Below are 27,514 nucleotides of genomic sequence, written 5' to 3'. Positions count from 1 at the left end.
TACTAGTATTCTACTGCAAGGAAAGTCCACATAAATGCGATCAAATGTCAATGCATATAGCTTTGATGCTTTCTTATTTATTAACTTACTGTAACTCCATTAGTTTCAAGGTGGATCTTCATACTGGTGTACGCTGTAGGAAAATGCCTTCTTACTGAATCTTCCAGTCCTTATTTCTTATCGGCTATTATACCATCCATTGCCATCCTGTCTTTCTCCTCTGCTTCATATCCTCTCACAGTTCTGGAGTGACTGCAGAACTTCTACTTCCCCCATGATAAATAACAGAAAGGAATTCCCATCCGTGTCAGAAGCTGGAACTGAATTGCTTTCGTTTGCGTTAGGCAATTAGGCTCTGCTGACTACATCTCCTACAGCTGTGTTTCACCTGTAGGGTGCCTCAGGAGCCCATTAAGAGCAGCTATTAATAAAAGCAAGATAATTCAGCTGTCCCATTAGCACACACTTCATTGAATTTTGTGAAGAGTTTACTTTTATTTTGGATTTCTCAGCTGGCTTAATCATAGCCATGAGGACTTGTCTTAAATAGACTTTGTTTTTCAAACTCCTTTTAGCTGCCACTCCCAGAATATTTCAGATTGCATACCTGAGTATCACAGCTGTCCAACAGTTTAATCTTGTCAGGTAAGTGTTTTTGAACAAAAGAAAATAACATCAGTAAAGCATTTCTAGACAAGAACATTGCTGTTTTTTTCTTGAACAACAGGAAAGCATCAGTAATAAAAGGATCAAAGCAACAAAAGGAAGATTTTATATGATCATTACAATTTTTAAAAATGAAAATTCCCATGAAAGTAATAACATTAGAAAATTAATATTATATTTCCTTCTATTTCTCATTGATCAAATAAAAATGGATCTGGTAGCATAAACAACGCTGAGTACAGATATGCTAGTCACCATTCACTTATTCATTTCAGTCTAGTGGCTTTTCATTCTACAGCTAGCTTAAATTTCCTGAGGCAAAGCCTGTTGTATGTTTTTGTTTTTCCAGAGGCAAATTTTGTTGCTCATGAAACTCTGATGCTGTCCTACTCACCTGAGGGTATAGCCAAGTTGGAATTTTGAACCATAACAGTAGATAAAGAAATTACTGCCACTGAAAAAAAGGAGGGTGCATACATGGTCTACTGCAACAGAAACTAAAGAGCACTAGGCACCATGCACTTAAACCCTTTGCAGTGGTAATGTTTCCCCTCTGTTGCTTTAACACAGTAAGAGCATAAATGAGCACAGCCTAAGCCAATTTTAGATGGATATTACAGAAATATTTTAACTGGACTGAGATTTTGACTGAAGTAAGTTCAGATGAAGTCATTTGGCTCCAATAATGCTAGATGATTTAAAGTATACTGACTTCAGCATTTATGTACTCTCAAACCTTTACCTTAAAGTGTCTTGACATAAGTAGGTGTACGGGGGGAACGTACAGCTAGGAGGAAGAAGCATTTTCTCAAACTGTAGAACAGATACACAGGAATGCCAGTGCGTGCTTTTTCTATATATTTGCAAAAAGAAAAAGTTACTGTCAGACAGACAAGACACACAGCTGCTTGTTTTGGAACACCATGTAACGGTCAGCTCCATTTCAGGCTGCAGTTTCTGAGTCTGCTTGTGTCACTTGGAAGAATCTGCCGGTGACTGACATCTCACTGGGATCCATTTCCTTCCCTGAGCTTTCACCTTGCACTGCTCCAGGGCGGCCGCCGCCACTTTCTGGCTTCCAAAGCCACACAAACAAGATCAGCTAATGCCATTTGGGATTCATACTGTGTCCCTGCACTCTGCTCCTCAGCACATCTGCTTCCAGTAATGTTTGGTGCAGACAGCAGAACTGCACTCTGTGGTACAAGCAGAGAATCTATTTATTCGAGCCCTGTGCTGTATTTCACCTCCAGTGCCCATGTCTCTTACTCCTGTGAACAACTCGTCAACAAGCAAGTGGGAATCACTTGTAGGGAACACAGATGGTTATCTTTATACAATGCCCAGGAGGAAAAATACTTCAGTGCAGCATTATTTCTACAGGAACAAAAATACACAGAAACCAGAGAAAACACAAAACTGCATTATTTAAGTTAGCACCCAGACCCCTGAATAAAGATTGGCAGATGCAATGTGTTCTTTCAGTGCATGTTAGTAAGTGGTCAGTAATTTACCAAAGGATGACATTAAACTGATGTCTTTGTTGTTAAACCACATCTAACTGTTGTGAAGGCTCTTGTGGGGTGGGTCACTTAAAAAATTAGTCACACTTTGTAGACTGATACATACTTCTCCTCGTGACAGGATTAACAGACAATTAACAGTTCCTTTTGTGGGGGGCTTCTGCTGGCATTGTAGCAAATCTGCACAAACTGGTACAAGGCATACTTATTGTCATTGACTCTCACCCTTTTAGATTTGTTGAGACTTCCTATAAAGAGCATTTGCCAAATGGGGGTACTTAGATTTTAATAATTATTTTGACATTAAAGTGAGACAGACCGGAAAAAAAGGGGATATTAGTAACCATAGCCAAGACAAAAGAATAGGAAATTACCCTCCAGCTCCTGTAATAACTAGTGCATGGATATTAACCAATTAGGAACATCTCTCTTCTTGCATTACCACCTACTGCTGTGCAGAACTGTTTACCATTTCATTACCTTCTGTATTTCAGGACACGGTAACACTGATATTTCTAATGAAGCAGGGCGTTCTATTTGCCATAGCCTATCATTAACCAGGGAGATCAAAGGGCCATTTCATGACCGTTGGCTCTTACCTGGGAATCTCTGTGTATAAACTGATGAAAGTAATATGCATGTGTGGAGGCTTAATAACCACTTTCAGGAAGCTCTGGGCTGCTCATTTCAGTATTAATCATATATATTTGTATCCTGAAAGTTCCTTAATTGTTAATGCAAGAAGATATGAGGTTATCTGAACTCCTCTCCACCCTACTTCCTCAAGAAAAAGACTTACAATACATCCCAGATTTTAACAACTTAGCCTGGTGGAGATAGGTAAACTGAAAAATATAGGTTATTCCATTAGATGCTGGCCTTCACACTACTGCCTCCAGTGACCATCAACTCCAGATGTCCAGCAAATTGCTAGTGATAATACAGATAATAAGATGCAGGACTTCCTAATGAATGCCCCAAGCCATCCAGTACCCCTGAAATACAGAATTAGCAGGACAAAATGAGTGCTGAAGCAAGCATAAAGCCTATACATGCTTCCTAGTTTACGACAGACATATTTTGTGCTGTAAAATTCATTTAATGTAGAAATACACCACAGAAGCCTTGTAGAAAACCATGGCAAACAAGTAATATTTACTGAATACCCTAAGTGACAAACAGTACTGGTAGAATGTATAGTCACATTATTTTAGAGCTTTATTTGGCCACATATAGAGTCAATCAAACGCTCCTAGAAGCATTTCCCACATATGTGATGTAGTAAGTAACAGCACTGTATAATGGCCCTGAGGTATACCACTACACACATATTAGCAGCCAGGTTCAAATCTGAGAGAACACTGGAAACGTCTAGAACAAAAATACCTTTAGCCTCCACAACCACATACACACAGGAAGCAGACCAGGGTCAAAAGACCATTGCCTAGGTCATGAATGCTTTAATGAATGTACAATCCCTTAACAAGTAAGTCTTATAAACAGAAGGTTTTCTGCAGCTCATTTCACTCACTGTTGTTATGCACTGGTTATCTGCCCTTTCGAGATTCGAAGATCAGCCTGCCCCTGGGAAAGCAACATCAGCAACAAAAATACACAGTGAAAATGAATGTCTGCATCTTTACAAAACTAGAGCCCCAGAAGACTCAGTGTTTCACCCACAACCAAGTACAATGCTGCAAAACTGATTCAGGACTGTCTGCACACTGGCCAGCCCTTGCCTAGCACCACAACAGCTGAGGACAGAGTCCCCGTGACACGCTCTCCTGCACGCAGTGTCTTGGCTGGTGGCATACAGTTAAGGCCAGAAATAGAAGCCTGAATCTGCTTCCGAAAGGTAGACTGTGCCTTAGGGCACAGCCCTAAGCAAAGGTTGGTGTTTAATGTCCATTGTGGGAGTGGGAGACAGAGGAGGCACTATGTCCCAGAGACACACCTCGGGGCCAAAACATACCCGTTGTTTCCTCATTGCTTCAAGGCGATAATAATTTACTGCTCAATCGGCATCATTGGCCATCATCTGGGGCATGTCTGATGTAAGGCTTAGACTGGTTCTCCTCCACGTTTTCTGCCTGCCTTCATGCTCTGAGATGGTTGTGGATGTTGATGAGGTAGGTAGCCTGCACAGAGAAAGGAAAGCAAGTGTGTATGAGAGGGTCTTTCTTCCTCAACCCCTTCTGTAAGTGCATCGTCCAGATCCGTCACTGGAGAACTGAATCTCCAATTCACAATTCAAAACTGAATTTATGTAGAAATTCTTGCCTCCACGAGACCTAGAACTTTCCTTTTGGTGCTTAGTTCATCTTTTATATGTGAATTAGATTTACTGCTTCTTTCTAATTAATTTTTTACCTAATAGTAGGCAAAGGAATGGAAGGCAGTATTTAGTGATTGGAAAAGGGTGAACAAACAAGGTCTGAAGACAAGAAAAGCATACATATTCTGCTCGTTTTAATTATTTCATACAAATAACCTTAAAAGCAAGACTTCATATGCTAAACTTTATTTTAATTATGTATATAAAAGAGTTACAATAGTTTGTAAAACCCTAGGAAAAGCTAATTGTTGAAAAATTAAGTTTGCTGACTCCACTAGAACATATGAAATACTTTTAATCCTAAACCTAAGATTTCTTCCAAACTCAGCCAGACATAGCACCTAGCAATTTGCTTTCCCTGTAGTTTTTGCTTGTTTGCTTCCTTGCTTGGTTTTCACTTTGAAAGTAACCAACACATAAAAATTCTCTTGGACAAAGAGTGCAATGAAGAAAAAATTGCTTCAGTTTTACCAAAAAGACAGTGTATGTGCTTCACGTTCTCTTTCTATTAAACTTGAAATACTTTGCCTTCATAGTATTTTTTTATTTGCAATAGTCCATGTGCATTGCTATCTTCAAGGAAAAGGGTTAGACCTATTTGAAGGAGTGAAAGCAGAACTATGATTTCTACACTGTGCTCCTGGACCAGACTGGATAAAGTTTTAGGGCAATAAGCCTTACAAGTAAACAACTCTTTCCTATTTCCTTGAAGAAACAGCTGACTTTAGGCTCCATCTCTATTACCTTTTTGCTGATTGACAGGGTCAAACTAAGCTAAAGAACTGGTTTCTCTGGCTTGTTCCTATTACAGCAAGTTTTGTGGAACTCAACATCTGCCACTAGTTTTAAACTTTCTCACACTCCTGAACTGCCCTTTATACTAATTCTAATCTCAGCTCCTTTACAGACTTGCAGAATGTGTTCCTGGGGAAAAACTGGCCCAAATAAAATGGAATCCAAAATCCTCATTGCTTCTAGGCTTGCTCCCAGCACAGGTTATATTTAAGGAACATATTTAAACCCCAACTAGTTTCTGAAATTTCTGAATACTGATCTTGTCCCACCTAGGTTTACCTCCCTTCAAAAAGCAAGATGTTGACTCATTATTACAATTGTATATAAGGCTTTAAGCCTTCCTTGTTCTTTTTACTGATTCTTTTTGTTCTTTTTCTTATCTTACACAGTCCTTTGAGTGCTTGAAAATAGCTGATGAGCTAAATAACAAAGCATGGGCATGATATCTAAAGTACAACATGGCTGGATGTGTTAAGGCTTTGCCTTAAAATTACATGGAAAAATACATGGTCTGATATTATAATTTAATTTCCTTCTAAATCTGTAAACGGAAAAGCAGAAGGGAACTACCTGGTATGAAGAAAAGCTGGTTTTATATATATGCGTGTGTGTGTATGTATGTATGTATTTGTACCGATATGAAAGATATTTTAGACTGATTGAAACTGCTGCCTTATCTGCCATACAGACTTCCTGACAATTGGATAGCGAGTACAATTATGGCACTGCAATAGTTAAGAAAGTGAACAGTAGCCAATAGGTGAGGACAGGCTTTATGATTAGGTAATCTAGAACCTTTCGATTCTTACTCTGTTTTTCTGTAGACTGTTGCTCTCTATTGATAAAAATTGAGGAAGGACACCTTTTGTTACTTATTTTCAAGAGTTTACCAACTCAGCTGAAGTGGGAGAACTTCCAAGCCTGGGCATTCCTGGGGTAGGACCATTCTTGACAAGCGCACCTTCACTCGAACCAGTTCTGAGACTTCTGAATTTCTGAAGTAAAACACAGGGACATGGCCCCTTTCTAAATGCAAAATGTACTTAATACATTACTATTGTTACTCATGTGCAATATAGAATCCTAGAATGGTTTGGGTTGGAAAAGACATTAAAGACCATCTGGTTCCAACCCCTGCCATGGGGACACTTTCTTCCAGACCCAGCTGCTCCCAGCCCCGCCCAGCCTGGCCTTGGACACTGCCAGGGATGGGGCACCCACAGCTGCTCTGGGCAGCCGGTGCTGGTGCCTAACTGCCCTCACAGTGAAGAATTTCTTCCTAATATCAGATCTACATCTACCCTCTCTTAGTTTAAAACCATCACCCCCCTGTCCTATCACTACATGCCATTGTAAAAAGGCCCTCGCTAGCTTTCTTGTCGGCCCTTTTAGGTATTGGAAGATGCTTTTAGGTCTCCCCGGAGCCATCTCTTCTCCAGGCTGAAACAGCCCCAACTCCCTCAGCCTGTCCCTGTAGGAGAGGGCTCCAGACCTCTGATCATCCTCGTGGCCTCCTCTGGACTTGCTTGCAATATCTTAATAATGTTCACATCACTGACTAGAAAAAGTGCAAAACAGTCTGTATTTTGGTTTCAAATTCCCTTCAGGTAAAAAGGCACACTTGGATGAGTAGGGTATTCTTCCATTAAATTCTCTTCCATACCAGACCTGGTGCATGACAGGAAGTCGTTTGTATATTAAACTTCGCCTGATCTGATAGCACACAATGGACTGGTAAACTTAAAAACTTGATTCTTCCATTAGGTATATCATCAGATTACTGTTCAAACTCCAAAAAGACAGCATTTCCTTTATTGATTGGCCATCTTGAGATGAGCAGACATCAAAATCCAACCTATTTACTATACTGCTTTAATGTTTCTGTATTATAGAGGTGTATATGGAAAAATGTGTTGTCAGGCAATAATCACTCTATTTGTGGGGGGTTTTTTGAGTTTAGATACCTGAAGTACATGCTTTTGAATAACAAATAAAATTCAACATTGACTATTCTGAATTGAAAGAATTTAGTGCTTTGGGAAAGAAAAATTGTTTTGATGCAAAAGGTTAGGACAGAGGGAGAAAAAAAAATAAATGAAATTATAAACACCAGTTTGCATTTTTATGCTGAACATCAGTTCAGTATTAGGTTGTCTGCAACAATAACGTGCTGTATTATTAACAGTTGTCATGCGGCAAGGAAGCTTGATGTCTCCATGAAGGACTATGCTTGAGAAGCAATGGGATGGCAAATTAAAGAGGTAATAAAGGAAGCAGTGCTTTGCAGGCAAGAGAGCTCTGCCTAATCTAAGATACTGAGAATCTGGGCTCACACAGAAAGTGAAATCAGACTAGGAGAAGGTGTGCCTCTAACATCTGAGTGTTTCAAAGATAAGATGACTTTAAAAAAATCTTTCCTAAATTTCTATTTCTGCATTTCCAGGCGTGTTGTCCCTAAAGTGATTAACCTAGAAGCTTGAGAATTTGACCTGTAATTCCACTGACGGAAACAGCAGTGCTCTATATAGTCCTGTCTGGCTATCTATCCTATCAGGACACAATTATCACACCAGCACACAGTGGGACTTGGTCAGGCTCAAACAGATCTTTCCAGCCCATTTCAACACATCCCTTTGTAACATCTGTCACCTCTTCCCCATTTGCTAGTGATTTTTCTACAGAGAGGCCAAATGTCCTAGTGTTCTTGGCTCATCTGTCAATGTCTGTTTAGATCTCTCAAATGTACTCTGTAAATTAAATGTTATTTTATGAGCTCATTAGGAAAGAAAACTAGCAAACATGATAAACAAGGGCTCAATCCCTTTTGTACAGACTAGTCTAATATATGAATTCACTAATTCATCACTTAATGAGGTTTCTAACTCAAGTTCTTTAATTCATAACTTGCAGCTCATAACACATAACTCATGAACCTATGAAAAAAACTGTTACCCAGCTGATGGGAAGAGCGCTCATCCTTTCTCCTCTGTCACAGTCTGGGCATCCCCTGTATCCCACAAGCACGTATGAAAGCCTCAGAGTCCAGCAGCTGTTGGATCCACTTCAAAAACTTTTTGGGTAAGCTGATGCATCTATACCTTCCAGCTGGGAAGTCTGATGTATTTCATCCATATTTAGCAGATTCTTAAGAAACTGCCAGACAATTGCTACTGCAAGGATTATGGCTGCAGGAGACTGCAAGCTGTAGGTAATACTGGCTGCATAATGATCTTTAGCCATTTCTGGCCACCATACCCTGCCAATGTGCTGCCCTTGCTTTGAGCTAACGGTGCTGTTCTCAGCATATGTCAGGCCTTAGAGAGAGTTGGCTTAGCCAAAATCTGAGCTGGAGTTGAGTGAACAGTCACACTCATCTTAAACAGAATCTTCTGATCATTATTCTGCTGGCAGTGGTAGGGGTACTCAAAGAAAGGTCTACATGCTACTCTACTTCAGACCTGTAAATGATTTGTGAAAACAAAATAAATAAAAAAAAAAAGTTCTGAAGATCCTTTTTGAAATGGAACTTCAGCAGATATTCCACTTCTTTGAGAAGCTGTATTTACTGTTTAGCATATTCAAGCACATTCTGTACTAGCCTGACTAATTTTGAACTGAAATTGTTTGAGAGCAAAGAATTTGTCATCTCAAAACTGTCTAACAATTTTGACACTTATTTCAGGTTTCTTTAGAAACAGAGTTCAGCAATATGTAGTCTAATAAGGCATTTAATTTGTAGCTTTTTTCACTAGCAATTGGTGTTAGTGAATGTAATACTTGCATTACTGTATATATTAGATGTAGATGATTTTAAACAAAATACTTCAAGTTACATGTAACTTTCTTCCAGAAGAGCTACATTCAAACTGCCTGTTCTTACTAATGATTCTGCAAATGACAGTATTTTATAAATTCTCAAGCACACAAGAAATGAGAAATGTGCATTAGAACATGCTCTTTTATTGATATCATCCTTGTCTCTGCAGAACAGTCACTGTACAGTCTGCAACTAAATATGGTTTCATATTGCAGTGAGACTAATAATTTTTCATTGCTCAAAAGGAAAGAATCCACTTGCTCTTTCCTCGATCTTCCTTTTCTAATCAAACACTGTTTTCAGATTCCGCTAACTCTGGCACTTGTCTGCTTGCACTGTGAGCTTACTTAAGCTAAACACACATATATTTTTGCTTGGTTAGTGAATCAGGACAGCTTATCATGTGATTAAAGGAGCACTACCAAAAGCTGGGGAGAGGGAACTGCACCATTGCAAGCCAGCAGATAGAGGTCTCAGCTCCAATATAACACCAAGTTCCACATACACTCTCCATAAAAGCTTATTCTCACTGAACTTATTATTGTAAGAAAAACTCATTATTGGAGTAATAAGCACTGTGTTATTAATAATTTTTGCATTAAAAAATCTTGTGTGGACTTGGAATAGCATAAACTTTGCTTAGTTTTCTTTTACAACAAACGCCTGTAGCAGGCAAGTCAATCTTTGGCAGTTTATTTTGTAATGTGCTTCAGGTAATACAGGATACTATTGGTAATTTTTTCCTAAAATATGGAAAATCTTGCAATTATTTGTGCTCATTATAAAGAGCTTAGATGGGGAAAATCAGAGGGAAGAGGTTTTTTTGTTAATGGGCAATCACTATCACAATAAATATTCAATATAGAGAAACACAGTTAAACATAATCATCAGAGCACCCATTGTCTCCATTGGCTTTTTAAAGAAATGCACATAAAATACGACAGAAAGATATTCAGTAAGTGTGTCTCCTCAAGCATTGATAAAATTTTCAGAAAGAAGCATATGGGCTGAAACACCTCTGTTACCATCCATCAGGTGACTCCTTAAAGCTTAAGTACCTGTAAAGGCTTGAGGTCAAGGTCAACCCTTGGTATCTCTTAAGTGCTATATATAGTCTGAGTATAGCACAACTACTGTACTGTTTTCAGGGCAAAGAGCAGAGAACAGACCTGTGCTGAACATGAGGAGATAGCAGGTTGCACCCTTAATAAAACTAAGGTGGGCTCTGCCCTTTCCAGGGCTGTGATAGCTGACTCAATGTTGTTTGTGGGAAAGAAGAATAATTACTAATTTATCAGTAATGAATTAAAGCAGCATTTTTCTTTTCAGATGCATTCCAGGAAACACTTAAATTCAAGTCTGAAATTATGGAACGACTTAGATTAGTCAGGAAAGATACACTCTCTGCTACACATGCTCAACAAAACATAATACGACCTATCAGCACTGCAGTATAGAATACCTCTATGCAGCACAGAGCACAGACCCACCAAGATGCTTATGCTAATTCAAAAATAACTAGCTAAGAGGTCAGCATTGTGGCTGCCTCAGTGGATAGCTCTGTTGCTGTATAATTATTTTTACTGGGAAGCAGGATACGTTATTGAAAGTGGAGTGTGCACTGATGTCGGTCAAGGCTACTATCTCTGTATGGCACCTAGCTGCCCACTGTAGACATACCAGCTTAAGCAGAACTAGCTCCACCTTTGCTATGTGAAGCTGCACTCTGTGATGGAGGCAGATCCAAAGTTTCAGGCTTTGGACAGAAGGATATGCTTCTGTCAAAGTAAGATTCCATTGTACTGCACCATTATCTGGGTGAGTCTATCTGAAGCAATGAGTCATTCATTAAGCATGCCATGGAAAGCATCATGTTGCAAGTTCATCTCTGCTTGCCATTTTAAGCTGTATAACCCAAACACTTCAAATAGTCTTGAAGGAGTCAGGGACTTACTAGATGTGAGAGAGGTCTGGCTGCTCATACGTTGGGAAAATCCAACTATCCAGTCAGCATCAACTTATTCATAATTGAGATAAAATAGGTAAGTGGATGGGCACAGCATTTCAAAGGAATTCTCACAGACCACTAACGCAGCACATGATTTTTGTGAAATACATGAACCATCAGTCCAATGGAAACAAGAAATACAGACTGTAATCAAGAAACTGATAAACAGAGAAGCAAAAGGAGAAACTCAAGTCAGAACAGTGATTTTAAAGCAGCCTCCCTACCATTAAAACTGACAGCACTGCTGAGTAAAAGCTGAAAAAGGGGCCCACTGCTTGCTGAAAGAAACTTGGGACCTTTGACAGAATATCTAGCAAAGGATATTTCACCAAGTGTGACTGGAGAGAAATCTTGATAATCCCTGTTGCACAAAGAACCTTCAGCTGCATGATGCAAAAGCATCATGTGCAGCATGCAAAGCTCAAAGAAAGCTGAAAACTTCCTTTTTACTGCATATTAAATGTACTGTATATTAGCAGGTATTCACACTAACATTCACAGTCGTACGCACAGAACAGTCAACTAACCCAGCGCTGGTTTTGTTTCTTTTCAGAAGGCATTACCCTGCAAAGACCTGCAGTGCGGACCTTCAGCTCCATGGAATTCCAGTTTGGCCATCAATATCTTTATGTTCAGATGTGTGAAGTGACCTGTAGGGTTTTAACCTCCAGATAAAAGAATATTTCCATGTGGAATCACTAGGTTTATACAGGATTACATCTTGTCACTACCATTTGGTGTTGCCACAGGCTTGGTAATGAAGAATTGAACAGACAACAGAAACACCAGCAGAGTACATTTACGCAAAACCACACAAGACCTAGATTTTGAGTCTACAAAGCACACTCATGAAATGCTACAAACAAGGAAAAGTAACCTGGCACGAATAACAGACCAGATTCAAAGTCAGTTAAGTCATACTCAAACCACCATAATATTATGTCTAAAGGGAAAAGCTTCAATGAAGGAAAAAGTTCCCCAGCCACTACCACACAAGCAAAGACATAACTCAGGTAGGTAGCACATCATATTTCAGAAACCCACTTGCAGCATTTAGTAAGTTATTCTTATGCGGTAAAAATACTGTATATTATGTAAAATATATTGTGTTATATTTTATATAACAATCTCTCAGAAGATGCTTGTCTCTCATAATTAACCTGAACTACAAGCAGAAGACATCATGTGTTAGCTGTCCAGCTATTTCTCTGGATTTTGCTAGAAAGTACATGAGTTACCTTCTTGTGAAGAACTAATGGTTTAGATAGTCTTTCATTTTCCTGGACAAATTGCATGGTACTACTCATCAATACCTGAAAAAAAAAGAATTTAAAGTTCCATTTCATAAGCTAGGTTCTAGCACTATACGTACAACATGACTAGCAATAAATAATTAAAAAAAAACAACTAAAAAACCCAAATTCTTTCATGCAAGGTTATACATATATCATGACTTGTAAATGTTGTTCTATCAATTTTAAGCTCTTCCGAATAGAAGCATTTATCCATTCATCTGTACACATCACGTATCAACTTTTGGCCGAATTCACATTATAATACATCAGAATTTACAATCCAACTAAAAATAAAAATGAAAAAATATATATGTGTGTGATCTATAAACAATCTAAGTGTCCAAGTGATGTGTTTCTGTCTCTGCCTATGCCTGTATTTTATTTAACATAAACGACACGGTCCCTGGGATAAAGGGCATCTGTGATTGCCAGATCGGAAGAGGACACTTAGACCTGAGCAATACTCTTACTTAGATCTTACATGGAATTTCTTAACATACTGTGAAAAGTGGTCTTAATCATTATAGTTTGAAAATCAAGATACAATGAGATAGAGTGGATTGCCTAAACTAACTATCTCAAAAACCGAGCTGAAACTGGGCCAGCCCTGCTCTCTGTCCCAGCTGATGAAGCTCCAGGCCCTAAGGAGGGATGGCTCTAATGGGGTGTGCCTGTGGTCCTGCAGTGATGTGCTGCCTCTCCAGAAGCATATCCCCTTCATTTAACTTAATGCAGGACATGTGACAGGACACCACATGACCAGGTGGAAGGGCTGAAACCACATCCTTCTGCCATTACCCTCCACCTTGGGAAAGCCAGCTAAAGTGTTTTGGTAGAGTTGTATCAGCTGAAAAGCTGTGTCTACAAAAGCAAATTGTTTTTTACCTTTTCTAAAGAGATGCAACACTTCAGCCAGCTTTAAAAACTAGATGGCTTTGAAGCCTGGATTTAGGTATCAAAGCAGAGTTACTCTCCTACAGGACACACCAGGGAAAAGCTAAACTGTCTGTTAAGTGACCTAGTGACAGCAGAACTGTGGGACCTCTAGCAATTCCAAAAGATAAAAAGCATTAAAAAAAAGCCACCATTGTTCTCAGTTTGCAAGAAGTAAACACACACAAAAAAAGGTCTGTGAACACAGAGAAAGGATTTCCCGCAAGTTAGGTGGGGTATTCAAAGCTTGTAACTGAATCAAATTGAGCCAAAACCGCAAGAATTTAAACTCTCATACAAGGGGATCTGTCTGTGTCTGTATGTGCACATGTGAGTAAAACCATAAGTATTTCCTACTTCTTAATTACTGCAGAGGATATAACAGCGTTTGCACAACAGCAGTTTCCTGTTACTGGTATTTATGTATTTTCTTTTTGTAACTATGAAACTCTGCAGCAGGGACAGTCTTGGTTTTACTGTCTGAATCACTGAGTGTGCTACCAGCTGTCTTACTAGACATCAGCAAATTATATTCCTTATACTAGAATGTAAGAACATACCCATTTTAATGTTGTAATCAACATATGCTGTTGTCTCAAGACTGTACCCTGTAACAATTCACACAGCTTGCACTGAGACCCTCAGAAAAGACTGCAGGTCAGCAGAAACTCATCTGTGCAAACTTAGCAACGATGAAATGTAGTTCATGAGAATGCTTTAGAATGCATTATTTTTTAAGCTAGTTAAACACACGTGTTTAAAATGGAACTAGTTTTTCTATTTTAGGAGGCCTTTTAGTATATGGAAATCACAACTTCCTGAAATATGTGATTTTGTAAGAAGACAGCATAGTAGGGAAGAACCTTATTTAGCAAAGATAGTTTATATATTTATACCAAACTTACTAGTTTCTCACTCCCCCAATCTCATGCCTTCCAGCTCCAGCTGACTGACAAATTCCCAGCACTGTGATTCACCAAGTCCCATGATGGGTGAAATGTTTCCATTAGGACCCCAAGTTTCTCCTTGGAGAGATGTCTGGGCTGCTGGATCTTTTCTGCTTAGGGAGTACCAAAAAGTTCTGATTCAAAAGCAGACAATTTTTTCAAAAAAAAAAAAACACAGCCGCTCAAAGGGCTTTGTTTCTTGTTGAAGGATGGAAAAATCAAGATCAAAATCTCAAAAGTTCTCATGAAAAATACCTGATACCAGGTTTGGTCAGTCCTGTTAAGCTTGTACAGTTTTTGGAATTATGATCTTGCTTATAATTAAATAAAATTTTAAATCTTACATTTCATGTTCACATACAGATGTAGAGACTAAATCTTCAAACTCAAATGTAGTTCCAATCTGTGTTGCACTGTTGTGAATATGTCAGACCTACAATTAAAGAAAAGCACTAGTTTATTGACCAAGCAGAAGTATTTGGCTGAGTTTTGATTTCACAAACTAAGTGAATTACTCAACTATTTCCACATTCTTTTCTTTTATTCTATTGGTGAAACAAGAAAGCAGGAATTTTCCTTCTTCCTGAAAGGATACAAGTTAGTGACTTGCCCTCATACCTGTCAAATCTTTTCAGCCATCAGCATTTGCCCAAAAGCTGTCTCAGTTGTGTCTTTGCTGACAAAAGGCCATGCCCTCACAGTTATATTAGCTAGTTAGTGAAATACCTTGCTTTACTGAGGCAAAAGTTTCTTCATCCCACCTGTCAATTTATTAAGTGCCCAACTGTTGTCAGCCAAGCTGTTTTCAGGTGCACACTGCCTGCTGACTCTGCATGCAAGCCGAACAGAGCAGGCCTGGAAGCCAGTGCTGATCTATGAGTCGTCCCAAGTGAATTCTCTGTGCTCAAGAAAAAAACGGGATTAGATAGGCTCTGGTTCCACCTGCAAAGACTATAGGAACAAGACAGCTGCTCTGGCATAGAAATTATCAGTTTCTTGTCCCAACCACAAGCACCTCCAGAGATCCTGACAGTGAGGGAGGAACAATACCTTAACTACTTCTCACAGTGGCCTGAATGTGCCTGAAGATATTTTTAAAGAACTATGTGGCAGTATCTGGATAGCAGACTGCAAATGACACAATCTACACATACATGATGTCCGATACTGATTGCTTCTATCTGCTGGAAAAATGCTATAGCAGGGAGCAGGAGACAATATTGGGAATGTAGACACAGCACGGTATCCTTGACTGCCTTCCAATTGCTCACAGTCTATAATTATTTGTTAGTTATGTCCCATGGCATGCTGGTATGCCTATGTCCTTTTCTCATGTGAAAAAAATATTAGAGGAAGGCTCTGAAAAACTTGGTAAAGATTTTTGCTGCTAGAGCCTGTTCATTGAGTTTCCACACTTTGGGGGTAGTTGGATACACAGGATGACATAAATAACCCATCTTTTTATAACATAAAAATGCTTAGAGCATGAAACTGCCATAGACTGATTTTTTTAAAGGCAAAGAAAAAGAACCAGAATGAATTCTTCAAATTACTATATAAGCAAATGCTTTTATGGCATCTTTGCATTTATAGCATTCTCGCACTAAGGCAGGATTTTTAATTCTAATTCAAACCAAGTAATGTTTATCACGCAGCCAATCTATGGAATATAAGGAACTCTGTCTTCCCTGGAGCAGTGTATTTTTTCATACTCTCCATATTGAGTGTAAAGCTCATGGTCAAACAAGATCAGATGGGATCAAGATAATAAGTATGAATGATAAGATGCTTCTTAGTCAGCTCATTTTGACCAAAAAAGACTAGGGGGTGTTCATACAAACAGCTCTGTAAATGTATTTTAGAGGCTGCAAGTAGGAACAGGAGCTAGCTAGCTCCAAGGAGCCAACTACTCCTGCTTGGGAGTAGTAACCTACTTGTTTATCTCAGCAGCTAAGTGATACACACCAAAGGCACAGGTTCATACACCTAGACACTATCTAAACACTAAACACTATCCTCTCCAGGACAAGCAGTGCACTCCAGCAAAGTTTACGTATATTCTAAATATTCCTGCCAGGAATCAAGATATGCAGGCACATGTGATAAGCACATAGACTAGGAAAGGTCAGTCTGTTGTGGCAGTGGATGACTTCTCAGTGCCTACCGAAGTTTATGTTCTCCTTGTGTTCCAGAAACTTGACAGTATCAGTGTCAGAAAGGTCAGGCACACCCAGTTGCTGTGTGAACAGACTCCAGAAGCCAAGCACATGTCATAGGTTTAATACTGCAATGACTTGAAAGGTACAGTGTTCACTGGAAACAGGTCTTTAACAGTGCAATATTCATCCAGATGGGCAAGATGCACTGCACCTAGCACTGATGGGGTTGTAGTGGAGCAGGGTCACAGCAAGCCATTTTGGCACCTTGGGCATCTTGCATAGGAGCTCTTCTGCATTCCATAGGCCTGTTTTGATAAGGTACCCAGTTTAAGGCTCTGGGCTCAATCAAATACTGCTCACTAGTGGGACAAAAGACAAGCATGACATGGCAGCAGAATGGTAGGATCTCAAACCCACTTTCTTAGAACTCCCTGCCTGGTCTATCCTGTAGCTGCGGATATTACCTCCCATACAAAAGAACGACCTCAAGACAGAAAACATGTGAAAGTAGTTATTTTACCACCCTGGTGATTACTAATTAATTTGGCATACAAGTAGCTCAAACATTAGGGCTGTCATAATGAGACATGTTACTCTATCCAAGAATACTGCAACAACCCAAGCTGTATCTTTTATCTGTATTGATTGCTACAAATGGTTTTACGTAGCTGGCATTCTCCAAACCAAAGGCAGCTATTGATTGTACAAATGGTTGGGTTTTTTTACCCTATACACCAAGGTTCATAAACAGAGAAAAAATGTTTCTCCACGGTATGTCATTGTTTGGTCCGCATATGGAAAGTCCACCTACGGTAATGAGATATATAGAAAAGACTAAGGCTTAACACAGTGGCATGTCTAGAAGACTGAAGGGCAGGCAGAGATTCCAGAGGAAAAAAAACACATATTCCTTTTGATTGCTGACTGATGGTTCACAGAAGCTCAGGAGAGCAAGAGAGCATCCTATACAAGGGAGCAGGAGAAAAGCAAGCTTTTTCATGGCATTAGAGCTATAAAGCAAAAAGCAAAAAAAGTTAGCTTCCTCATGTGCATTGCTACTCCCCAGGTGTGATATGAAGCATCACAGTGAAAACTGGTTGCTCTGCCAACCTGGAGAAATGAATGAGCACTGACAAACTGGCTGTTCTTGTGAATATTGTAAAGCCACATAATGACAGCACGTTAGTGAAAAGCTGTAAGTTATGTGTGCTCTTTCACCCTCTCCAAGGTATCACTTACTGACTGTCTCTCCTCTACATCTTTCTTTAAAACAGTCACCTGGATATCACTTTTTTCAGGGAATTAAATGTCAACTAAGGAGAAGTGAAGAGATGAAGCACCATGATCGGGACACTGTTTCTGTTTGTATGTTCTTACAGAAATAGGGAAGTGGTAACAGGTGGTGTGCAGGACAGCCAAGCATCAGTCAGGGTGCAGGCAAGGTGGTAGGAAGGGCACTTTAACCCATGAAACAAAGAAAGGCTGGAAAAATGTGTTAGTGCCATTAAATTATTTAAACCTCCCTACCCACCTACGCTGAAGTTATATTCCACCGTAACAACTTCTCCTTACTGGATTTGACCCCATGCATGGGTTTTGTCCTCTGCTTGTGGTTCAGACTGATTCTTCAATGTTTTTCAGGGTCTTCTAGTTCTCCATGTCTCTGTCAAGGTTTATGAGATCCAATGGGTCTGACATACTCATATTTGTGTTACTGAGACTGCCATAGCCTAGTTAGCAAGATAACATCAAACTCTTCATAGCCATAGCAGACCGTGGTAATTCTCATCCAAAATCTACTGATAAGGTATTTAGTAAAACCAGAATTCATCTCATGTATTCCTTCATCTGCATAATGGTGGTTGTTTATATAACTGCAGAACAGTTAAAGTAGTGCAGATCATTCTGGTGGAAGAAGACTCCACTCCAAGCTTCTCAGTATATGACTGCAGAAAACATCATATATGGTAGATGAAGCAACAAGAGCTCTGGTTTGTGAATTCCTAAAGAATTAGGCACGACCATGTAAAAGTCTTCAGATCAACATTTAAACAGCACAGTAACAACCTCTCTGTCATGCCTCCAGGACAGAAAAGGCAACATGGATGAACAGAAAGCCTACAGAAGACTACCATGTAATTCTGAGCAAACCAACAGACTCAAAAGGAAAATATTCAGAAAGCATTTCATTTTCAAATATGGAAAACCAGTGACACACTTTTAACATATATAAATATGTGTCAGTTATATGTTAAGTACCTATATATGAATATAATTGGGTTTTACTGCTTTATGTGTATATAGCATACTATGAATGGTTTTAATTTATCAGGCAATAAGCAGCTACTGCCATCTATTGGAGAAATAATTAAAATACAGAAATTACATTATACGGCCCGCAAGGGATCTGGAGTACAATATCCTTTCTGGAAATAAATGCTCAGTATTTTATCACACATAAAAACTGTTACAAGAAGATTATCAGGGGCTGTTAGCCTAGTTATAGATAGATTACAAGTAAGGAAGCATAAACAAAACAAATTTTGTTTAGCTCCATTACAGAACTGTTCTGAAAGCTTGCTTCTAAGATACCAAGTAATTGTCATCAATTCCATGCCCACAGTCTGCACCACACAGCTGTGCTGACTGCTACTGTGCTGCCTGTTGTCTCTACTCTTCCACTTGACCTGTGACAGCTCTTTACAACACCAGCACCTGTTGCAAATGTCTTTTAACATAATACAGTTCTGGTTTGTGTCGTACACTACTTGCATTGAAACTCGTTCCCAGGGGCAATAGTAACGAACAAGAAATTTACAGCAGCCACCCTCAGAGGCTGGTCTTCCTGCCAGTGCAGCCTACAGCATCAGCAGAGGCTGAGGGTATGGACTAGTGACCTCAGGCTCCCAAGGCACCAGATCATAGCCAGTGACTACTCACCAGCTAAGCTGTGGTAACTGAAAGTGTGTGCACTCTTAGCCTCCCCTAAAATACATTGTGAAAGAAAATGCTGCCTCAAGTCCTACTCTAAGATTTGTTGAAAGCCAGGAAACTAAAATTAATCTCTCTTAGTTTTATAGATAACGTGAATCCTCTATTCACCTACGAGATCCCCTTGTAAGCCATGGAGACAAAGTAATTAAAAAGGTTATTCCTACAATTTGTCTTAGATATCTGCCTTACAAGATGAATTATCTTGTGGAGAGGTCTGTCTTCACAGACTAGAGAGAGTGTAGATTTGAAGATCCAGTTTTGAGATGCCTCAGTATACGGTAAACTGATGTGCACTGCTCCCAGAAAGTGAGTTTCTGCTCCTTTCTGCCTACAACCCGTTCATCTTCCTATCTCCAGCACATTCCACATCTTCCATCTGGTGGATTTTGGACCTTTCCGCGAGTGTCTTTAACTGAGTAAATTAACAGAAATCTAGCTTGGCAGGAAAGGTTTGGGAATCTTTTGTTCTAGTAATGATCGCAGTCACTCACATAACAATTTGGACTGGAATGGACATATGTTGCTTAAACATGTATCAGTTTTCTGCCTTGCTAGTGAGTTGGAACGGCTCACAGGAGTCTGACAAGCACCAGACTGGCACAAAGAAAGGGACAGTAGCATGTGACCTGGAACAAGGGAGGACAGAGTAAAGCAGGACAAAAAAAATATCTCTAAGACATGCTACCTTCAGCAGTAAGAAAGCATTTGATCAGCTCTGCCAACTGTAAAACTTGAGATTTATGATCTGTTTCCACAAAAACCCTTTATAAAAGTCAGTCTAAAAGATAAATGTCATTTTCTACTTACAGTTCAGTTGTCTGTTTTAATTAAAAAACGTAAGAAACCACTGTGAGAGAAGATTAAAGACTGTATGTTAGACTTAACAGACATCTGTATAAAAAGAATAATACATCCAGAAAGTCCTTGGACAGAGAAAACTGCAAATAAGGTTGGTGGTTTTGTTTCCAAAAGTAACACTGAGTTGCTCCCTTGTCAGGAGTACATCTGGACCTTGGCCAGCTCCACAGAGGTAATTTTTGACACCTACTCTAGGGCCTGAGTAGAAGTTTGGTACTAAAGTTCAAGATAGTGACCCAACGAGGCCAATATCCAATGGTCAAACCCAAAAATCAATGAGATATTGCAAATATTAACATATTTCATTATATTTATATATATATTAATAGAAATTAAGGACTTGCTCTCCATATGAAGCAATCCATTATGCATTAAAATCATTCTATGCAACTGGTTGTAATCTGTGCACTGAAGAGCAAACTATTTTTTCCACCAAGTACTCCATATAATAGAGGGGATATAGAATGCTGCCTGTTCCTTGCAGAATTTGCATAAGGACATGCACAGCAAAATTTCAGCATGCATGAGGAATCTGTTCCAAAAGAACAACAAAAATCAGACCACAATGTCCCTTGACGAGATTCATAGCTGTCAGTATTCACACTACCTTACCAGTATTTCACAGCTTCACCTTCACAGAATGTCTTGCAGCCACCATTTCAGGGACTTCCTTTTAGAGAAAAATGAACAGATGCTGAAGAAGGAAACACCAACGGAGGTACTTTAGTTGATTGTAACAATGAGGTCTGAAATTCTAAACTGATTCTTTGTCATACTGACACAGACAACTAAAGACAGGCATTGAGCTGCTTCTTCCTTTCTGTAAGGTTTTGAAAATGAAAGAAAAAGTAGTCATGGTTTTTTGGAGTCCCAAATGCTCACCTGTGTTATAGTCACTTTGCTCTGTTACATTAGTAAGAGCAGCCTTAGAAACTATAGTTACCATGATATGATCACTGCTGGATTGTCTACTGGTGTACAAGTTCTTGATAGAGCAAGATTTGTGGGTGCATCATCAAGTATGGTTTGGGAATCTTTTGTTCTAGTGATGATTGCAGTCACTCATATAACAATTTGGACTGGAATGGATATATATTGCTTAAACATGTATCAAGAGCAATATCACCCATGCTTAAACACAACAGTCTCCTTAGTCTTGAACAGTTGTTACGCTCTCTCTCAGCCTAGCTTGAACAGTGAAGTCTGGAGCACACTGTCTCACTATTAAGTATCAAGCATAAAGTCCCCCAGCACTGAATTAAAATGCATTCATATACACATGAATTACAGATTACAGCACTGTACCTTCTCTGAATGTAAAGTGTTCTCATGGAGGCAACTGCTCCCAGCATACTTAAATGATTAAAAAAACTGAAGATTATCCTTCCTCCAGGTTGAGAAATGTATCATGTGCCTGATGGAAATAGTTCTTAATCTCAGTTTCAGCTAAAAAATTCTCATAAAATCACAGAACTAGAGACTAAAAATGTACTGTGGCCAAAAGCAACAGTATTACACTTGATTCACATCTGTTATATCAGTTTTCTTAAAAAATCTTAAATATATCTTTCTGTCTTAGTGTACATATATTTTGAACTGCCATAGAGCTTAAACATTCTTAGATTTCATAACAACACACATGTAAAGAAGCATATCAGAGTCAATTAAAACAGCCTTTCAAAACTCATGCTTTAATTACTAATTGAAAAAGAAACATACCCAGATCACAAAAAAAAGTAATTATGTCATACCCTGCTATCTGCTGAGGATGCATTCCTGAAATATACAGTGGTTAGCAGTTTTTAATTTTTCCACTGGAATGAATGCAAGTGGGACATGTGTGTATTTCTTGATTTTCTATACAATGTAAATACACAGGGACAGTACATATGACACAGAGGATGGTCTACCATGAGTATCAACTGGAGAAGATGCTGTATTTCAGCAGCTGGCTTTTTGGAATAGGTTAGTATTCCAAAAGAACTCATCTGCTTCATCTACAAAATTGAACACTTATAAAACATTTAGTTCTTGCTGATGAATTAAAGCAAATCAAATCAATAAAAGGTCAAGGATAGAAAAACATGGTAATGATGACAGTCATTGGAGCATAGTATTAAGTGATTGATGACAGAACTCCAAAATGATAACTAGAAAAACTACAGATAGCAAAGTGGTATATTTATATTTCATTATGGTTCATATTTTCATATTTTATATGGTACACCTTTCACCTTTCAGTGTCATAAGAATGTGTATTTGAATTAATAAAGTTAACACCTAACAGTTCACTTACCCAGATGAGATCCAAGAGCCACCAGGATCCAGAAAGAAATGAGATACAGTACATGAACGTCATATCAAGAGCAAGTATGTTTAATCCATGCTTAGTATCACTTCTGTTATTTCTGTTTCATCTGTCTGGAAATTCAGCCATGTCTTGGAATGCTTCAAACACCATAACTGAAGGGCTGAAGGGAAGATGCTTCCAGCTAGTTCCACAGACTGCACAAAAAGTAACACCAACAGCACAGATGAGAGAGTTTAAACTTTCTTGCCTTTGCTGTCAACAATTCTTCTATAGATGTCTTTGCCTTGATTTTGGACTTTATTTTCCAGTTTCCCCTGTTCTGGCCAATAATAAGGCTTTGCTCAATATGAATAAACTTTACTTCTAGTATCTTGATCACCCTTTTTAAAAAAAAAATCCAAACATTTGGCTTTTAAAAATGAATTTTGACAACATTTAGAGCTACAGACTGTTTCTTTTGCGGAACTCCACTTGCTCTTTTGCTCTAAATTCCTTAACACTGTAGCCCCAAGATTTTGTTTCTTGATGCAGTGCTGGAAGAAAGAATTCTAACCCAGACTTATCCTACTCTTTTTCTTACCACTGGGGTTTTACCTCCTTTGAGGAAAAAGGGATGCCTTTTTTTATATGTTAATATATCAGAATGGGAGGCGTTTTCTTACACCTATCAGAATATCACATTACAACATCTTATCTGCAAATAGTTATAATTAAAATCATTTCCTCTTGGGCATAAATATTTTGACATAAATTAAAATAACCTAGTATTTTTCAAAGACTAATAAAATTAGAAACATGCTACAGAATTTGTCCACAATAAAATTATACAACACTGTATTTTCTATTAAAAATACAAAAGTAAATCAGTATTATTCAGTATACCCTAATCCCAGATCAATCCAAACCACTTTATGGGTTCTACTTCCTTCTAACATCAATCATTATTTACTATGCTGGTAAAGCCAGGAGTTACCCATGCAGGTATAAGATTAAGGCTGTATTTTGTCCCAGAACATCACTCAGCAGGGACCTAATGAGGAACCGTGAGTCAAAAAAGAGACTTTTTGTATCATGATGTGGGAAATACGACAGAACCACACCTACCCACACACTTCTCCATCTATTTGTTTGCAAAATAGTGCACTGAGAATACAGTCCTTATCGCAAGCAACTGAACCCAGGACAAAGATTTATGTGGCTACATACTAAAATGATCTTGTCATATGCCTTTGCACAGCCACAGTGGTCTAGGAAAATCCTAGATCCTAGAAATCAGACTGAACTCATATAAGGCAAAGTCAGCAGATCTAAAGTCTTACCACTGGTGAATGGCTGTCTTGCTCCTGCTGTACACTCAATGGTACTTGAGTTACCCTGGCTCTAGCTGGGTAGACAGCCTTGTGCTACATTAAGAAGTTGGATCAATCACAGAAAGCTCCAGCAAACAGTAAAGCTGGTAAAAAGGAGTAGATGGAACTGTGTAGCTGGAAGCAGCACAAGGAACAAGGACATCCCTTTCCAGAAGCTGCGGTTACTAGATTGGCTCAGCTGTTTCTTTTAACTTCACCATAATGGATTGATCTGAATTTAAAAAAACAGATACTTTTTTTTACCTCCATACTTATTCTGAAAATACATTAATGAAGCAATTACTGACATTTACAGAAACAAGTAAATAATAAATGCAACTCCTACCCATCTGGTATCTTCAGTGCTATGCCTACCAAGAAGATTTTCATAGATTAGGTATTTTTTTCTGTCCTTTGGAAGATCTATTAGGAGCTCATTTTACATAGGCAAATTAGTCACCAGCTGGTAAGCAGTACTGCTCTCCTATTGACATTAATGGATTATTTAGCAAAGCAGAGGTTTTTGGAATGTGCAAGAAGAAAAACACATCTGTAAGTGCATGAGGTGCGGAACTACTCTGGGCGTGACGAATACGAAAACAAGTAATTCTCCACTCTTTGCACCAGTCTTCCAAATCTCAGATATTCTTTCTAAAATCTGACAGAATGGTGCAGACATATACTTACAGTTCTCTCAGGCCATTTCTGCATAGGGAAAAGAGGAAGCAGATAGTCCTAAGGAGTAGAATTTGTTCAGAAAAAGATTTAGCCAGTGCCACAGCTTGCACAAATGAGAAGAAAGAATTGTATGATCAGCAATGGGGATGACAAGGAGAGTTTCGGTAGTGGTGAGCTATTGGATGAACTCATCATGTCTCTTGGAAGCACACACGTTTCAATGCCAAACTTCACATAATCTCATGGATTTATGTGACCCAGAACTAAAAATCTACTAGCTAAGCTACAAACCTACTAAGCTGTTAGACTTAAGAACAATGTCTATTCAGATGGTTGCAAAACCCTGAAACTTTTTGCTGTCTTGAAGTTAGAGATGAAAGTCCAAACTAACAAAACTGATTTCCTTAAAGAAACTTACACAGTGAACTGAATCTGTCATGAAAGAAAATGCTAAGGATCTTACAAGATAATCTTACAAGATAATACACCCTTCTGAGAAGAACTGAATTTGTAGTCAATGTGAAGATGAATATGTTTAGATTGCTTAAAAATCAGGTTGAAGATAACATATTTTGACTGGAGTACAAAAATTGATGGGAGTATTACTTTGAAAGCACGTTATCATTCCGGCTTCTCTGAATGTATAAGGACCAAACCTGTTGTGATGGGTTGTAGTGAAAAAACTTTGATTGAATGAAAGATGATAACATAATCAAATACTGATTTAAGAATAACTCTCAAACTACTTGAAGGTATCACATTGGCAAAAAAGCTATACATCCCAGATTTCTACTCTGAGCCACACATAGCTGGCAAACATTCCAAAGTAGCTCCTTTACCTGAGTACTTCAACTAACCAGTTATGAAAGGAATATTAAGTAGGGACAGGGAATGCTAAGAAATACGGAATGCTAAGTAGTCCAAACCCCTGGCTAAAGGGGAAGTAGAATCAGCAGAATTCCATGAAACTTGCAGGGATTCCCCTGGGAGTCAGCTGCATGCCCAGCTGAGCTGCATTCTGCAGTGAAGCAATGGAATTTCTGATAAAACACTACCCTCTTCTGGAAACCAGTTACTTCCAAAGGTTCTAGATTCACTAGTTTCAAGTACATGACAACAATGTTGCAGTTCTCTGTCAAACATCCTATGGAAGTCTCTTAAGGTTAGGGAGTTGGCCCATATTTGTACCATATTTATATATATACACATTTCATAAATGAACACTTACCCAGAAATTTACTGAGGTCATTAGAAGTCCCTTATTTGGCTCCAGGGAACCAGCAATCTAGAGCAACAGCTTAAAAAAAACAGAAATGCAAGAAGTGACAGTCACCATGTGTGCTCAAGGAAGTTTAATGGTGAGTACCCAAACAAAGAAAAGGTTGGCCTTCTAACTGTGAATGAAAAACATGGGGATTTTATCACAGATATACGCTGGAAATACACAAATAATAATGATCTGACATACAAAGATTTATTACAAACAAAATGGTATGTCATCCAGTACCTGCAATGAGATTAAAGGTAAGGCAACTCCAACAGTTCCAGTACACAACAGGGATGACATGTTATCTGCTGCCATCTAAAGAAGAGATTGTAAAAAGCAGATTAGTAATGAATATGAAGGTAACAGATTTACTAGTTTTTCATGCTTCATCAGAATTCAGAAATGTTTTACATTAATTACATTAGTTTACTAAAAGTTATCATCACAAGTACAAACCCTGAAAACTCGCACAAGGACGCGATTGCTGCTGTTATGTTCTGCCAGTTCCTGCCTGGTCACCATACCTCTTATCAAGTATGTATTTATTAGAGATATGAACAGAAATAAAACCAGGTAGACAATCAACACTATAGAGCTTGTCTTCATATCCATTTTTTACAAAGGCAGTACAGGCAGGTAAAAAGACAAGACATTTTTGTGGCTAAAGATGGTCACATGCTCCTCTTCCTTAGTACAGCCCGTGGTGACAGTTCAGAGGACCCTGCGGAGCACTGTGTTACACCCATGTGTAAGCCCCGTTCGGAGGACCCTGCGGCGCACTGTGTCACACCCGAGTGTGACCGCGCTGTTGCAAAGCGACAGGCGGTAAAAGGGCCCGGTCCTGCTCACAGCCCATAAACAGCCACAGCTCAGAACCTGCCTACGCCAAGTAAACACATTAAGGAAGCCCAGCAAGTTAAAATGCATTTCACTGTCTATGCACTTTCCCAGAATGTACTTTTACATAACCAACAACTAAAATACTTCAAGTTAATAGATCACAGAGGGCGGCAAATGAGCTCGCCTAACGCCAGCGCGCCCACGGTGACGGAGCAGGCGCCCGCGGCCACTCCACGCCCCGGCAGGCGGCACGGCCCCCTCAGGCTGACGAGCAGTCCAGGCCGGCAGGGCCCTGTAGGGGCCACCCGGTCCCCTCCGCTGCGAGCGGGGCACCCGCGGGCCGCCACAGCGGGGCGGGCCGCGCCGGGACACCTACAGGCGGCCTGAGCCACCCTCCCTGCCCCTCCCCTCCCGTGACCGCTCCCCGGGGTGGCGGCTCGGCCCCCGCGCCCCGCCGCTCTGTTCTTACGGGCAGCACCAGTGCTCCGGCTCCGCCGCCGCAGGCCCTGCTCTCGCTGAGGCGCTCGGGACTTCAACCGTCCGCCCGCTGTCCCGCCCCGGCGGCTGCGGCCGCTGCGCTCCCCCGCGCGACTCCGGGCCCGGCAGCGCTTCTCCCGCCCCCGCGCACTCGGCGCAGGCCCCAGGCAGCTGCCCCGCTCCGCTCCCGCAGCGGGGCGAAGGTAGCGGCGGCGCAGAAAGCGGCAGCCCTAGCGACAGCCCAGCGGTGGCGACAGCCGC

General features: G+C 39.7%; 1 long non-coding RNA gene across 27 annotated transcripts; it reads right to left on the bottom strand.

Moving 5' to 3' along the window:
- Window positions 1–3,389: 3,389 nt before the first annotated feature.
- On the bottom strand, window positions 3,390–27,514 carry LOC119144338. Of its 27 annotated transcripts, none has more exons than XR_005103092.1 (10): window positions 27,246–27,514; window positions 26,177–26,251; window positions 25,898–25,966; window positions 22,628–22,836; window positions 15,047–21,025; window positions 14,665–14,753; window positions 14,279–14,433; window positions 12,384–12,458; window positions 6,210–6,314; window positions 3,390–4,327 (listed from the first exon to the last, which is right to left on the bottom strand). It is a non-coding gene; the product is annotated as an uncharacterized LOC119144338 (long non-coding RNA). The 27 variants fall into 27 exon arrangements; XR_005103094.1 differs by having other exon boundaries at window positions 15,082–21,025; XR_005103093.1 differs by having other exon boundaries at window positions 14,279–14,430; window positions 15,082–21,025.

This window comes from Falco rusticolus, chromosome 3 (assembly GCF_015220075.1).
Source record: "Falco rusticolus isolate bFalRus1 chromosome 3, bFalRus1.pri, whole genome shotgun sequence".
In the NCBI taxonomy this organism is placed as follows: Eukaryota; Metazoa; Chordata; class Aves; order Falconiformes; family Falconidae; genus Falco; species Falco rusticolus.
The sequence above is the reverse complement of the archived record's forward strand: the minus strand, read 5'-3'. Positions and strand labels throughout refer to the sequence as shown.